Source organism: Microcaecilia unicolor, chromosome 4 (genome assembly GCF_901765095.1).
Source record: "Microcaecilia unicolor chromosome 4, aMicUni1.1, whole genome shotgun sequence".
Classification (NCBI taxonomy): Eukaryota; Metazoa; Chordata; class Amphibia; order Gymnophiona; family Siphonopidae; genus Microcaecilia; species Microcaecilia unicolor.
The window spans coordinates 125,117,503-125,134,075 of NC_044034.1; the positions used below are offsets into that span (position 1 = coordinate 125,117,503).

The 16,573-nt window shown below is 44.5% G+C and overlaps 1 protein-coding gene across 1 annotated transcript in view; it reads right to left on the reverse strand.

The window, feature by feature from the left end:
• The window catches only part of KLHL1 (kelch like family member 1), a 683,807-nt gene that overhangs the window by 79,394 nt on the left and 587,840 nt on the right, over positions 1-16,573 (reverse strand). The gene's annotated exons all lie outside the window — the stretch shown is intronic.

Sequence of the window (16,573 nt, forward strand, 5' to 3'; positions counted from 1 at the left end):
GGTGTGATGTGGTCACGTCGCTTGCAGCATTCTATGAGTCTTGCTGCAGCATTCTGAATCAATTGGAGCTGGTGCAGACCCTTTGTAGTGAGGCTATTGTATTGTGTATTGCAGTAATCCAGTCTTGTTGTTATCATGGCATGCACAACTGGGATAAGGTTTACGTTCTCGATGTAAGGAGAGAGGCAGTGTATCTGTCACAAATAGTAGAAACAGCTCTTGAAGGTTGCTTGGATTTGGGGAATCAGAGTAAGTGTTGAATCTAACTGTGTTCCAAGGTACCTGACTTGTGATGTGAGGGGGAGTTCGTACTTCCCAAAAAAGATTTTGATGTCAGGCATGTATCCATTTGTGTTAGGGACCCAGAGAAGCTCGGTTTTACTTGGATTCAGGCAAAGTTTGTTGTGTTTAGCCAATTCTTGAATTGATGTTAGGCAGGTAATCAGTTTATTCAAGGCTGTAGGTAAGTCAGTTTCAATGGGTATGAGTAGCTGCACATCATATGCATAGATGTAGAACTAAGTGTCCATTGACTGAATTAGCTCAGCTAGTGGCTTGAGGTAAATGAACAGAATTGGTGACAATATCGATCCTTGTGGTACCCCACAGGTCAGTATCCATGGTAGTGATGAGTTGCTGCCAAACATTACGGATTGTTGCCTGTCTGATAGATAGGATCTGAACCAAGCAAGTACTGTTCCATTGATACCTGTTTCTGTCAGTCGTGATAGCATGATATCGTGATCCACGGTATCAAAAGCTGCTGAGTGTTCTAGCAGTACTAAGACTGAGGTGAATCCCTTGTCTCGGTTTCTGCGAAGATCATCTAGTAGGGATATGAGCAGTGGTGTGCTGGTAAATGTTTAACAACAGGCTCTCTCCTCGGTCCCCCTCTGCGTCCCCCCAAATTGCAGAGCTGGCTATAGCCGGGGAGAGAGCCTGGGGTGGGGGGTGGCAATGCATTACTCCAGGAAAAAAAATTAAATGATCCCAGGTTCCAATCTAATTCATGTTTAATGTGCGATAAAATGCCATAAATAAGTAAATAAATATAAACTTTTAATGTTGAGCACCTGATTCTCAAAGTGAACATATTCCAAACACTATAATGAAAATAAAATGATTTTTTTTCTACCTTTGTTGTCTGGTGACTGTTTTTCTGATCATGCTGGCCCAGTATCCGATTCTGCTGCTATCTGTCCTCTTAACTCTGTTTCCAGGGCTTCCTTTCCATTTATTTCTTCCCTTTCCTCCTTTCTTCTTCAGCTTCTGCCTATTTTCTTCATCCATGTGCAGTTTTTCTCTTCCTTTTCCCTCATCTTATCTCCTTCCTCACTCTTCCCTCCCCTCCATCCATGTCCAGCATTTCTTCTCTCTCCCCTTCTTTCCTCTGCCCTCCATCCACCCATGTCCAGCGACCCTTCTCTCACCCGCCTTCCATCCACCCATGTCCAGTGACCCTTCTCTCCCCCTGCCCTGCATGCACCCAGCAATCCTCCTCTCCCCTGCCCTCCATGCACCCATGTCCAGTGACCCTCCTCTCCCCTGCCCTTCATGCACCCATACCCAGTGACCCTCCTTTCCCCTGCCCTCCATCCACCCATGTCCAGCAGTGACCCTCCTCTCCCCTGCCCTGCATGCACCCATACCCAGTGACCATTCTCTCCTCTCCATCCACAAATGCCCAGCGACTCCCTTATCTCCCCTGCCAACCCCTCCCGAGTTGTTCGGTGAATTCTCCTCCCTCCCTCCTCCCTCCCTCCCTCCGGATCCGGTCCCTCACGTCGCCGACCCGACCTGACTTTTTGAATTCTTCGGGGCAGGCAGTCTTGCCTGCCCGCTGCCAGCGCTGACTCTCCCCCGCTGGCGCTGCCAGTTCGCACTTCAAAATGGCCTCACGAGACTTCAGCAGAAGTCTCGCGAGGCCGCCTCTGAAAGTCTCGGCGGCCATTTTTAAAGCACAAATCGGCAGCAGGAGAGAGTCAGCTGGCAGCGGGTAGGCAAGACTACCTGCCCCGAAGAATTCGAAGAGTCAGGTCGGTGACGTGAGGGACCGGATCCGGAGGGAGGGAGGAGAGCCGGCTCGCGCGTTTCAACAACCGGCTCGCAAGAGCCAAGCAAAGTTAACAACCGGCTCTTGTGAGCCGGTGTGAGCCGGCTCAAGCACAACACTGGATATGAGGACCATTTCTGAATCATAACTGGGTCTGAATCCAGATTGACATGGATCTAGCCAGTTTCTCTCTTCTAACCAATCATTAAGTTGAATACAGACTGTTTGTTCTAATGTTTCCCTAGAAATGGGATGTTGGATATTTTTATCTATTGCATGTTCTATGTTTATCTAAATACTTACTCTTTTTGATAGAAGTTATTATTATCATGATTGGCTAAGTTTTGTCCAGCCAACTCATAGGTTGGACAAAAATTTATCTGATTTAGCAGAAACAGTACTAGGATCATTCTAGTTTACAGTGCTGCATATCAATGATGTCTGGCTAAACTTAACAGGACAACTATGATTGCAACATTAGGGTTGTCTTAGAGTTAACTGGATATCTTTAACTAAATATATTATGTCTGGATGACTAACACTGAATATCCAACTCAAATTACTACTACTGCTACTAATCATTTCTATAGCGCTACTAGACATACGCAGCGCTGTACACATTATATATATAGGTAATTTTCTCTGTCCCTAGGGGGACTTGTCATGCCACTAAATATTGGCCTCAAGATTTACAGGAACAGTAAAAAATTTGATAAATAATTCAGCTATAAGGGACTATGGTATTCTGTGGACTACTGAAAATGTTTGTTTTAATAAATAAAATAAATGGTGGTTAATAGAAAGTGATAGAAAGAGGAAGAAGGGAGCATCTGCTAGTTTAATTTTATCAGACACTCTCAACACATCATGGTTAATTTACATGCCAGGATTTACACCAGCTTTCAGTTGGTGAAAATGTTCACTCTTAAAAGTTGGACATGGATCCCAGAGGTAGTGTCAGGATTGTGAGTTCTTGTACCAAGTGGTGAGTTGCCGGGTGTGAATGATACATGCCTGGATTCCACTCGATGGCCAAGCAACCCCAAGGTTCACCTGTGGTGACTGCCTTTCCCCGGAGATTGAGCCCCCAGGTGCGGGCGGCCGGCAGGACTTGCGCTGAGGGATGAGAAGAGGGGTGCTGAAGGAACCAGCCAAAGGAGAGTGGCAGAAAAGGTCCGGTACAGGCAGAGTCTGGAGACAAGCAGCAGACAGAAGAGTTAATCAGGTCCAGGCAGGGTCGATAGGCAGGCAGCAGACAGAAGAGTAAATCAAGTCCAGGCAGTGTCAGTAGGCAGGCAGCAGAAAGAAGAGTAAATCAGGTCCAGGCAGGGTCGGTAGGCAGGCAGCAGACAGAAGAATAAATCAGAGGACGAACCGGGTTCAGCAATGAGGGTCAGGAGTAAGAAACGCAAGAGTACAAAGTAGAACCTACTGGAGTAGAAGCCGAAGAAACGAGGGAGAAAAGAAGATCAGCTGTTATAGTGTTGGCGTCTGACATCAGCAGAGCCAGCTGGGAGAGAAAGGGCCTCATAGGCAGAGAGCAGGAAGAGAGGAGAACAGGCTGCCCAATAGAAGTGGAGCAATAGGAGGGGGCAAAGGAGAGGAAACAGCCCATAGGAGGCCATGAAGGACGAGGAGCCAAATAAGCGCCCTGTGGACGCGGTGAGCAGCGTGGTGCGAGAGCGCCAAAGAAATCAGAAATGGCCGCGCCTGCCCCCAGGTAACCCACCGCACGGCGTGAGCTGCTTCTGGCGGCAGGGACACCTCACCATCCACAGAAGCGCCAGACTGCTAAGGCAGCGGGTGCCCCCGTGCCGCTAAAGAAACTCGTCAGACCGGAGATGAGGGATGTGACAGGTACATACTGTTGTATAAACAATGCCCAACTTGGAGCACCATTTATAGAGTTACACTGAGTATGGTTTTTGGGCGCCATTTATACAATCCTCCCCTATGGGCTAGATTCTATATATGACACCTAAAAAAGTCAGCACCAAAATGAAATGTGCTTAGGCATGGTCTATAAAGTATGCCTAAATTTAGGTGCACTTTATAGAATAAGCCTAAATTTCTTCATGGTTTATAGAATATGCCGAGCACCCATCCATGCAACTAAATTTAGTTGTGGGCAGTTACAACAAGTAAAACTTCATGTAAATGCTGGCGTCTAAATTATACGTAGACTGGGTGTATTCTATAAACACGTTCATAGATTTTAGAAATTCCCACAATCTGCCTATTCCATGCCCATGGCCGCAGCCTCTTTTCAACTGTGATTTAGAATTTACTCACCTCACGTTACTGAATATGCTTAGACAGTTCTGTGCGTAAATTCTAATTAATGCCAATTAGTGTCAATAATTGATTAAGTTGTAAATATCAGTGCTGTTTGGCTTGTTAACTAAAGTTGTGCGCACAAATCCAGAATACAACTGGATTTGCATGCGCAACCTAAGTCGTGTTATATTGAATCCAGGGGCATATATTTTTAGTTTTAGAGTGTTATGCATAGATATATTGTTTTATTTGTTTCTAGATACATTGGGCCTGATATTCAGACTGCGGAAGATAGCTGGTCTGCTTCTCGCGGTCTGCACTGAGCCTGGGTATTCAACACCGGGCCGTTTCCAGTGACCAGCATTGGATATCCAGTTTATTTTTGGCCGGTTTGAACTTAACCGGCTAAGCTGATATTCAGCACTGGCTGGTTAAGTTGGAACCTGCCAAAGATATTCCATCTATTGACGCAGCCATATTTGGCCACCAAGCATAGCCGACCAGACAATGAATATTGGCGCTAGCAGGCTATGTCATGTGATATAGCCAGTTAGCCGGCTAGCTGCTAAGTGCTAATATTCAGCCGAGATAGCTGGTTATCTCGCGCTGAGTATTAGCACTTAGCGGCTAAGTATCATTTAACTGGTCTAGTGCCGTTACTGGCTTGTTAAATGGTTTTGAATATTGGGGGGATTATCTTGTTTACAAAGTCATATTGCTTATCTGGTTCACACTGGCAAATTATTCTGTTTTACATACTTAGGGGCCCTTATACAAAGTTGTGGTAAGCACTAACACCTGTATACCACAGCAAAAAATGGCATACTGTAGGGTATGCTAAGGCATTCCACTGCAATTTTGCCATGTGTGTGTGCTACCCATGTGCTAGAAAACAAAATTTAATTTTTGGTGCAGAGGATATGTCAGGGGGGGGGGGGGATGGAGGGTGGAGAGTAGGTGCACTAAACTGTTAGTGCAGGTTTAGCATGTGAGTCCTGGTCACCAATAAATTGGCTTATGTACTAATGGCCACTCGCTAATAGGACCAAAGGTTACTTCAAAATGAACAACCCTAATTGCAGATATTTCACGTATATTACACAATAGAATGACTGCAATTATATATATTGACACATGTGTTGAGAGATTCACTTAATTATGGAGGAAAAAGGTCTCAAAATGCCAGCTTGCCCATATACATGAAAAATCATAAGGCATATCTCAGGCTAAAATCATCATCGACCTAAAAAAAACCTCCTTCAAATTTTATTCAGGTAACTTTTCACAAAGAGAAAACTTCCTTTGACTTAGCTTTAAATGCTGGATGGTCTCACGCCTTTACTCTTGTCTCCTGACGGGGACCCGTTTCGCTCCACCGCTTTCTCAAGGGAGTGATATAGACGTGCTAGTGTGTGTCTCTCTCTGTACAGAAGGACTCGCTAATAGGAACATTAGCATGTGACCATTATTCAAAAATTCTGAAATTCAGCCACTGTACCCCAGCAGAAATAATGGCCTTAGAACAAGGGAATGACTGCATAAGGGCGCACTGAGAACAGTTTTTACCGCTGTTTTATAAAAAAGCCCCTTAATTTTTGTACTCGCTGTCTTTCTTGCTTTAAGATTTGCAGTTATTTTGTAGCATTCATAACTGTATATTGGCCCCAAGATTAAAAACAGAAAATGTTTCATAAAGTCTTAATATATCCATTTAAAATGAACTAGGATTGACCATCCTGAAGACAAAGCTAAGATGTGAATGTTATCAGAAATGACAATTAATTCCTCTACTGAAGCCTGAATCTATTTCTGAAGTCATATGTTCTCGTCAAAGTAAAATTAGAATTTTTAATCCTCCTTTTGTCTGACTAGTAAATTACACTCTTAGAAATGAATGTCCAGCAATGTCAAAGCTAATCTAAAAACGAAATAAGAAGAACCTTTATCTCTCATATTCAGACGTTAAGAAAGTGAAATAATAAATAATCCAAATGTTATATCTTTTCACGCTGCCTCACTTATATGCAGTAGAAGCTCAAAGAACTAGATTTTTATATCTACTGTTCCTGATTAAAATAAAATAATTTAAATATTATGACTTTACTGAGCCAAAGAGGAAACAGAATAAAGGAATGAAGGACAGTGAAGGAGAACTATAAAACCACTTTCTATTATTACTACTGTTACTTATCTTTTCTAAAAGTGCTATCAGGTGTGTGCAGCACTGTGTAAACACATATGAGACAAACATACATGACGAACAAAAGAGTCTAGGGAAAAAGTTGACTTTTTAATCTGGATTTGAGAATGGTGAGAGAGGGAACGTGATGCACTGACTCAGGTACTGTGTTCTAGGGAAACAGTGCAGCAAGGTTGAGAGCAGAGACAGGAGTTAGCAATGGAGGAGAAGGGCACACATAAGAGTGACTTGCCAGATGAAAGGAGTAAAAATGTATGAACTGATCTGAGAAAAACACAGTATAAGATCAAGTTATATATATTTTCAGAGTATAGAAGCTGCTGTTTCATTTACTCCACTTAGGGGGCTGATTCATAATCAGCAATTTTGGTTCCCGGTCATATAGAGGCCAAATACAAGGTTTCTTGAATGCCTTTCACAAGCTGGGATGTTGAGCTGCTGTTCAGTACATTGTCAAACTTCTGAAAAAAATATTTGAAAGCACTCAAGAATACATGCTTGGCATATGCTAGATGCAAAGTCTGTTTGTACTCTATTGTCTGTACTCTCAACTCTGTACTCACCTTTGTTGGCCTAAGGCCTAACTTAGCCTAAGAACTATTCTGTGAGCAATACTGTCATGGTTTCTGCAAGAATTCCAGACATGCTATATTTTGGGAGCTGTGCTGCTTGTTTGTGAGCAGGCTCTGAATACAGTCTTTGTCCATTGTTCAGAACCAGTAAGGTTCCTAGCACAACTGTATCTGTACCATTTATGTCCTGTTCTAGTACAATGGACCATCATGCCTGGAATGCACGTTTCATCACCTGCTAACATATACTTTCATCCGGCCACAACTGATTGGACCAGGAAGACCCAGGGTTCCACTTCAGGCAATCAGAGAAGCTGTTCCTGCCCTGTCTTTGTTCTATCATACTGAGTTACCAAAAGGACTTTGTGGCATTCGCAGCTCTCTGATACTTGGGACTGTTTGTAACATCAGATAAAGATAGGGCCAAAATTCAAAAAGGCATGGGATGAACACAGTTGACAAGCAGGCTTATTTTCGAAAGAGAAGGGCGCCCATCTTTTGCCACTAATTTGGGAAATGGGCATCGTCCTCACAGGGTCGCCCAAATCGGCATAATCGAAAGCCGATTTTGGGCATCCTCAACTGCTTTCCGTCTCAGGGACAACCAAAGTTCATGGGGGCGTGTCAGAAGCATAGTGAAGGCGTGCCTAACACATGGGCGTCCTCAACCGATAATGGAAAAAAGAAGGTCGTCCTTGACGAGCACTTGGGTGACTTTACCTGGTCCATTTTTTTACGACCAAGCCACAAAAAGGTGCCCGAACTGACCAGGTGACCACTGGAGGGAATCGGGGATGACCTCCCCTTATTCCCCCAGTGGTCACCAACCCCCTCCCACCCTAAAAAAAATTTTTAAAATATTTTTTGCCAGCCTCTATACCAGCCTCAGATGTCATACCCAGCTCACTGACAGCAGTATGCAGGTCCCTGGAGCAGTTTTAGTGGGTGCAGTGCACTTCAGGCAGGCGGACCCAGGCCCATCCCCCCCCCCCCACCTGTTACACTTGTGGTGGTAAATGTGAGCCCTTCAAAACCCACCAGAAACCCACTGTACCCACATCTAGGTGCCCCCTTCACCCCTTAGGGCTATGGTAGTGTTGTACAGTTGTGGGGAGTGGGTTTTTTGGGGGGGGGCTCAGCACACAAGGTAAGGGAGCTATGCACCTGAGAGCAATTTGTGAAGTCCACTGCAGTGCCCCCTAGGGTGCCCGGTTGGTGTCCTGGCATGTCAGGGGGACCAGTGCATTACGAATGCTGGCTCCTCCCACAACCAAATGGCTTGGATTTGGTCGTTTCTGAGATGGGCGTCCTCGGCTTCCATTATGGCAGAAAATCGGGGACGACCATCTCTAAGGGCAACCTAAATTTCACGATTTGGGCATCCCTGACCGTATTATCGAAACAAAAGAGGGACGCCCATCTTGTTTCGATAATACGAGTTTGCCCGCCCCTTCGCCGGGACATCCTGCGAGGACATCCTCAGGAAATCTTGGGCACCCCTTTTGATTATGCCCCTCAAGGACATCCAATTTATTATGCCACCATCTTTACCAGTGTCCTTTAATTTAAAAACCAGCAAGGTTAAAATATTGTAAGAATTCTGAGTTATCCTTCTAGAAGTTGCTAGTTTCAAATGATTTGTAATTATGTTAAATCTTCTTTTTATGGGAAACACCAGGCTGATGAACCAGAAGAAGACTTTTATTAACAAATGCTCAAAAAAGTACCAGACTCAAATGGTGTGTGGTGTAAATTACAGATGGACCCTACATGGGCCATGTTTTGGCTGGGAATCCATCATGGATCCTCGATAAGAACAAATACAAATACATTATAAAAAAACAATATAGGTAAATAAATGCAAATGCAATGTAAAATTAATATCAATATTGAAAATTACAAAAATGTAAAAAATGTTTTAAACAAATCAAATAAAGTACTTATACACAAAATATGCACATAAGCTCATCCAAACCTGTGGTACAAAACATAGAGGGGGAGATTCTATATATGGCGCTTAAAAAATTGGTGCTGAAATCACTGCCGACTAAGCATATTCTATAATTGGCACCGATTATAGAATACGCTTAGTTGATATCTCAGCACCTAAAATTGCACGCATCCATTTACACAAATGAAAATATAGCATAAATCCTGGCACGTATTTTTACACGCACTGGGCCATATTCTATAATTACAAGTGTAAATTTCAAAGCACCCATGAAATGCCCATTTCCCTGCCCATAACCATGCTCCTTTTTGCCTGCATGCATTAGAAGTTCGGCGCATTTCTATGGGGAGCCTTTACCACCTCACAGTAAGCAGGCAGTGCACAGTGCTTCCCAATTACTGCCAGATAATGCCAGAGATAGTTACATTGGTCTGGTCTGTAATTTCTTGGATCACCCCTAGAAATCGGTATCACATTGACCACGCTTCAGTCTTCAGGTACTACAGATGATTTTAACGACAGGTTACATATTACTAACAGCAGATCAGCAATTTCATGCTTGAGTTCTTTGAGTACCCTTGGATGTATGCCATCTGATCCAAGTGATTTACTACTCTTTAATTTGTCACTTTGGCTCAGTACGTCTTCCTGGTTCACCAAGATTTCTTTCAGTTCCTCCGCATCATCACCCTTGAAAACCATTTCCAGTTTGTGTTTGTTCTTATCGGAGACCCCTGATGAAGGCTTCCAAGCCAAAACATGGCCTCTTGTAGAATCCATCTCTAATTTACATCACATGCTGTTTGGATCTTGTATTTTTTGAGCATTTGTTAATAAACATCTTCCCCTGGTTCATCAGCCCAGTCTTTCTCGCTCCTTTTATCGTCTAAGTGAGAGGTGATAAAAGTGTGGCTAAGGGTTTTGGTAGTGTGCTGAGAAAGGAAAGGATACTATAGAGAAAGAAATGGCAGGTTTTAGCAATCTGTTGAATATGTGCAAAGAGAGAGAGAGAGAGGTGTCAAAGATGACCCCAAGGTTAAGAGCTGATGAGAAAAGGAGGATGAGAGTGTTACCCATAGAGATAGAGAATGGTGTAAGAGAAGAGGTGGGATTAGGGGGAAAGATAAGCTCAGTCTTGGTCATGTTTAGTTTCAGATGATGGTGAGACATCTAGGGCAACATCTTTATATGATCATTTCTGCTACTACAATGCCTTTGCATTTCTACTTAGGAATATAGGATAGGTGCCTAAGATATGTTGTTTCAGTGTAAGGGTTGTCCCCATGCAATAAATTAATTGAGCATATAGGTGTGCCCTTTATGCTAATCATGATTTATTGCTATCTACAATGCCTAGAGTATGATTTGCCTTTTCCTACCATTGACCAGTCATAAGTAAATGCATCTAATTTGTGGCACACCAATGCAGCTTTGCATTAGTATTCTATAATGGCTTAATGGCCCTAAAGCCATTATACAATTGGTGCTAAAAGTGCCCTTTTGTGGCACCTAAAATGAAGCACCAATGTACAGAATATTTAGTGCCACTATCTTTAGAAGTGGTGTCACTGAATATTGGTACAGACTATTGATTGCTGCCAGCTAAATAGATAATAGTGGTGTTTAGCCACAATGGACTAGATTCAGTAAATGACACCGAAAAAAATCCACATGGAGTGCCATTGTATAAACACCGCTCTGAATTGCACATTATTTATAGGATAGCACTTAGAGCCAATTTCTGCACCAAACTCTGGGTGCAAGGATTCTGTAATACTGTGTACATCTTTAGTGAATGCCCATGGCCACATCCCATTGTGAGGTGCATGCTATAAGATTTGCACAGAGATCTTTAAAGAATACTGCTTCACAAGATGCACGTGCAAATCCAAAATGTTGCCAATTAACACCAATGATTGTTAGCACCCAATTTAGTTGTACGTGCAAATTTCTGCGCCATTTATAGAATCTGGAGGTATCTGTATAACTAAGTGGTTGAAGTTAAGACACTCCTTTTGTTCTTAAACACCGCATAGCTATACGGATAGCAGCTGAATATCACTGGCCAGGGGCAGACTGATAATGGTCTGGGCCTCCAGGCAATAAGGGTTATGGGCCCCTAACCACCTATCAAATGTGATTAAACTAAATGGAGGCTAGGGGAGATTGGGCTCCCTACTGCTCTGGGCCCTCAGGCACTGCTCTATTGTCCCAATGGTCAGTCCACTCCTGTCATTGGCTATCTTTAAAGTTAGGTGGAATGCTCTGTCCTTGTTTCACCTTGGCACTATCCAGACAGTGTTAGGTCAATCTGTAAGAATTTTCAGTAACGCTATCCTTATAATGTTGCTGAAAGTTGGCAGATAGGGGTTTATACTATTAATGGACAATTATATAATCTAGGTCAATCTTCTCAATCCTCTCCTGAAGGCACACCTACCCAGTCAGTTTTCTGGATTACCACAGTGAACATACATGAGATAAATTTGAGAACAATGGATCTCCAATATATCCAAATTTATCTCATGCCTAGTTAGTGAGGTAATCCTGAAAACACAACTGCCTAGGTGTGTCTCCAAGAGAAGTTTGAGAAGCACTGACCTAGGAGCCCGCATTTATATCTCTTTTATGAGTGTAAATGTATAGAATACTTGCTCAAGTGTACATTTACCCACAAAAATGCCAGCAGGGTGTCTAGGTGCCATTACAGAATAGTGAAAATCTACTTAACATGTAAATGGAAGGGAAGTTACACATGGGTGGATCCCAGTCAGGACATGGGCAGGGCTCTCACTTACAGAATACTGCTCATGTCTATACATTTATGCACCTGCAGTTAAGCTAGGTCTATTGCTAGTGTAACTGTGGGTACATAAATGTTAGAGGCAGTGCTTTTTTTGTAGAAAAAAAGGTGCCAGTACTCATTGTGGGCGGGGTCACCACATATGGCTCCACCCCTGTTATAGCCACACTCACATTGGCCACACCCCTTATACCGGCCATGGCACATATAAACAGACATTGCAAATATTATAGGAGTATAGGAGAAAAAAATAATGTGATTTTTATTATAAATAATTTCTGTAAGCTGTTACAGGTCCAGTATCCCCAGTGGGATACTAGACCTGTAACAGCAGACGTAAATTCTCAAATTGGACATATTCTAGACACTAAAATGAAAATAAAATGATTTTTTTCTATCTTTGTTGTCTGGTGACTGTTTTTCTGATCATGCTAGCCCAGTATCCGATTCTGTTGCTATCTGTCCTCTTAACTCCGTTTCCAGGGCTTCCTTTCTATTTATTTCTTTACTTTCCACTTTTCTTCTTCATTTCTTGCCCTACATCCGTAAGTAAAAACTGGGTCCTACTCCACAGACTTGACTGTCCAGTGGATCCAGCTTCTGCCTATTTTCTTCATCCATGTGCAGTTTTTCTCCTCTCTTCCTTTTCCCTGATCTCATCTCCTTCCTCACTCTTCCCTCCCCTCAATCCATGTCCAGCAACCCTCTTCTCCCCTCCCCTCCATCCACCCATGTCCAGCAACCCTCCTCTCCCCCTGCCCCCCTCCAGCCACCCATGCCCAGTGATTCTCCTCTCTCCCCTGCCCTCCACTGCCCATGTCCAGCATGTCTCCTCTCCCCCCCTGCCCTCCCCTCCATTTCCAGCGATTCTCTCTCCCCTCCCCTCTATGCCCAGCATGTCGCCTCCCTCCCCTGCCCTCCCCTCATCCATGCCCAGCACTTCTCTTCTCTCCCCTGCCCTGCCCTCCCCTGCCCATGTCCAGCATGTCTCCTCTCCCCCTGCCCTCTCCTCCATGCCCAGCATGTCACCTCCCTCCCCTGCCCTCCCCTCATCCATGCCCAGCACTTCTCATCTCTCCTCTGCCCTCCCCTCCTTGTCCAGTGATTCTCTCCCCCTCCCCTCCATGCCCAGTATGTCGCCTCCCTCCCCTCATCCATGCCCAGCACTTCTCCTCCATCCCCTGCCCTCCCCTCAGCCATGCCCAGCACTTCTCATCGCTCCTCTGCCCTCCCCTCCTTGTCCAGCGATTCTCTCTCCCCTCCTCTCCATGCCCAGCATGTCGCCTCCCTCCCCTCATCCATGCCCAGCGGGACGCGCTATAGGGAAGCGACGCAAGAGAAGAGGAACCTGCCTGCTGCGTGCCTGCCTTGCTGCCTTCACTTCCGGACCGGTTCGCGTGACTTGCAGAGGGGAGGGCAGTGGAGAGAGGCGACGTGCTGATGGAGGGTAGGTGAGGGAAGGGCAGGGGAGGGGACGGAGAATCGCGATTGGTAATGTTATTTAAACGGAGCACGGAGCAAGAACGGACGGGAGTGGGGCCTCATGAAAAAGGCGCCGGTACGCTGTACCGGCGCTTACCGGCACAAAAAAAGCACTGGTTAGGGGCACCAATACTGGGTTATGTTAGTATTCTATAATGGAATCTGGGCACTCAGAAAAAGTGTAGCAGTCAGTCGCAGCTCTTTGAGCTACCAACACCGGCACTGTGAGCATGCTCTGGGCTAGATGCACTAAACCTTAACGACCCTCTAACAACCCTTTAACGAACGAAATTCCCAACCATTGCATGCATTAAAGGCCTTTTTCCAACGAAGCAAGCAGCTAACGAAAACGGAGTAACTACCATTGTAATGTGGGCGATTCGGGATGCACTAACAATACCTACGATTACACCGAATCATTTTCCGCAACATATTTAACGTGTGGTCAGACCAGTCGTAAAGGCCTGAGCTGTCATCTCCCCGCTGCCCCCTGTACCAGAAAAATCAAAGCTGGCATGTTTAAACATGAAAAGTGAGAAAAAAAAATAAAAACACCACAAACACTGGCTCCCCGCTTTCCCCTGCATTACTAAAAAAATTAACATACCTTAAAAAAGGATCGGGAGGGGGCAAAAGCGCTCTTCAGAAGCTTCCTGTATGGACGGCCTTGCCTTTCCAGATCGCCGCTGTTCCATGCTTCCGCCCTTCACTAAATTAAAAACTGAAAATAAAAAGTTAAACTTTAGCAGCGCCGAGCCCCCCTCCCTTCCTGTGTTCATCTTCTTCTTTTCCCAACACTGCTCTGCCTCCCGCCATCCTCCGCCCCTTGCTCCGCCCCCCCCGAGTTCGTCACCGCCGTTCCCCCCCTCCAAAGGACCCCCCTCCGCCTTACCGGCTGTGCAGCGCCTCTCATCTTTGTGTGAAGGCGCTGCACAAGATGAAACAATGGATCGTCGCTCCCTTCTGCCTCCACCGATGTCTCTCTCCTTCTTCCTGTGCACGCCCTCCTCTGACGTAGTTTTAATTCTGGTGCTGGGGAGTAGGGGAGAGGAAAGGGAAAGCAAGAGGAAGAAGATGAAAGAGGATGCCTAGTGCTTCCCCCCATGTTAACTGTTCTCCCCCCCCCCCCCAAAAAAAATCATGTTTGGTATGCCACTGTGCTTAACTGAAATGAATAATTAATATATCACATCCTTAATGAACTTAGAGGCTTTATCCAAGTTTAAAAATTCCATGAAGCATTGTGCAGTAGCTGTAAAAGCCATTTGGACCTATCAATTGCCTCTCGTTTCTCAAATTCCTAAGGAAGGTACAGAATAAGCTCCAAGACCATATGCTAGCCATTTGTCAGTGTTGCTGTGGCAACTGAGCCATAAAACAAAGGTAATTAACTTGAAGCCTGTGTGAGGGAGATGCAGCTCTCTTAAAAGCCTTATCAAAACTGAAACAATGAAATTATTGCTCATGAGACCACAGGCTCATGGAAATACATTTTATTTCACAAATTGTAACTTCCTCCTCTTTTTCTGGAAGATAAGTATCTTTAACAGATTAGATGGTTTACACCCATCCAAGAATGGCTTTTAAACTAAGCAAGTGGGGAGATATAAACTGCTCTCTCCCACAAACCAAAAGAAGTGAGGTAAACAAAGTAAGCCCTTAATGGATAAAAATCCAAAATAAATTAGACAATAAACAACAGTGAAAACTAGAGGGAGAGAAAGCTGCTAAAATAGTAAATGGAAAACTAACAGAAGAAGAAAAGATATAAAGAAAAAGGAAGGCAGAACATGGACTTTTAGAGTCATATTGCTCAGAGTCAGATGAAATTGAACATCTAGAGGACCCCCCTGGTAAAGGTACCATAGATTAGAGTAGCTTTGCAGTTAGAGACTTGATATTAAAAAAAAAAGGATCATTTTCAGGCTTATTTTCGAACGAGAAGGACGCCCATTTTTCGAAACAAATCGCAAGATAGGCGTAATTTTCACAGGGACGGCCAAATCGGTATAATGGAAAGCCAATTTTGGGCGTCCCCAACTGCTTTTCGTCGCGGGGATGACCAAAGTTCCCGGGGGCGTGTCAGAGATGTAGCGAAGGCGGGACTTGGGCGTGCCTAACACATGGGCGTCCTCGACCCATAATGGAAAAAAAGGGCGTCCCAGACGAACACTTGGATGACATTACTTGGTCCTTTTTTTCTTATGACCAAGCCTCAAAAAGGTGCTCGAACTGACCAGATGACCACCAGAGGGAATTGGGGATGACCTCCCCTTACTCCCCCAGTGATCACTATCCCACCCTCAAAAAAAATTTTTTTAAAGATTTTTTGCCAGCCTCAAATATCATACCCAGCTCCGTGACAGCAGTATGTAGGTCCCTGGAGCAGTTTTAGTGGGTGCAGTGTACTTCAGGCAGGCAGACCCAGGCCCATCCCCCCCACCTGTTACACTTGTGGTGGTAAATGTGAGCCCTTCAAAACCCACCAGAAACCTATTGTACCCACATCAAGGTGCCCCCCTTCACCCATAAGGGCTATGATAGTGTTGTACAGTTGTGTGGAGTGAGGTTTGGAAGGTTTTGGGGGGCTCAGCACACAAGGTAAGGGAGCTATGTACCTGGGAGCTTTTTCTGAAGTCCACTGCAGTGCCCCCTAGGGTGCCTGGTTGTTGTCCTGGTATGTTAGGGGGACCAGTGCACTATGAATGCTGGCTCCTCCCATGACCAAAGGGCTTGCATTTGGTCATTTCTGAGATGGGCATCCTTAGATTCCATTATCGCCAAAAATCAGAAACGACCAAGTCTAAGGACAACCATCTCTAGGGACAACCTGTTAAGATTTGGGTGTCCCCGACCGTATTATCGAAAAGAAAAATGGACGCCCATCTTGTTTCGATAATACAGGTTTCCCTGCCCCTTCGCTGGGTCATCCTGCGTTGACGTCCTCAGGAAAACTTGGGCGCCCCTTTCGATTATGCCCCTCAATGTGACCATTTCAAGCTACAATCTCTTCATAAGTGACATAGAAAAGGGGAGAAGAAGTAACTCTTTATATTAGGAACACAATAGATTCCTTTGAAATAAAGGTAGAGCAGCATGAAGTTTAAAAAAACATTCTATGTCTATGGGAGTATTGTATAGATCTCCAGTACATGGAGACATGATGAGAGTCAGCACTAAGATGGTGAAAATAGAAGGTAGTTTTTACAACTGACTTCAGTTACTAGATATAGGC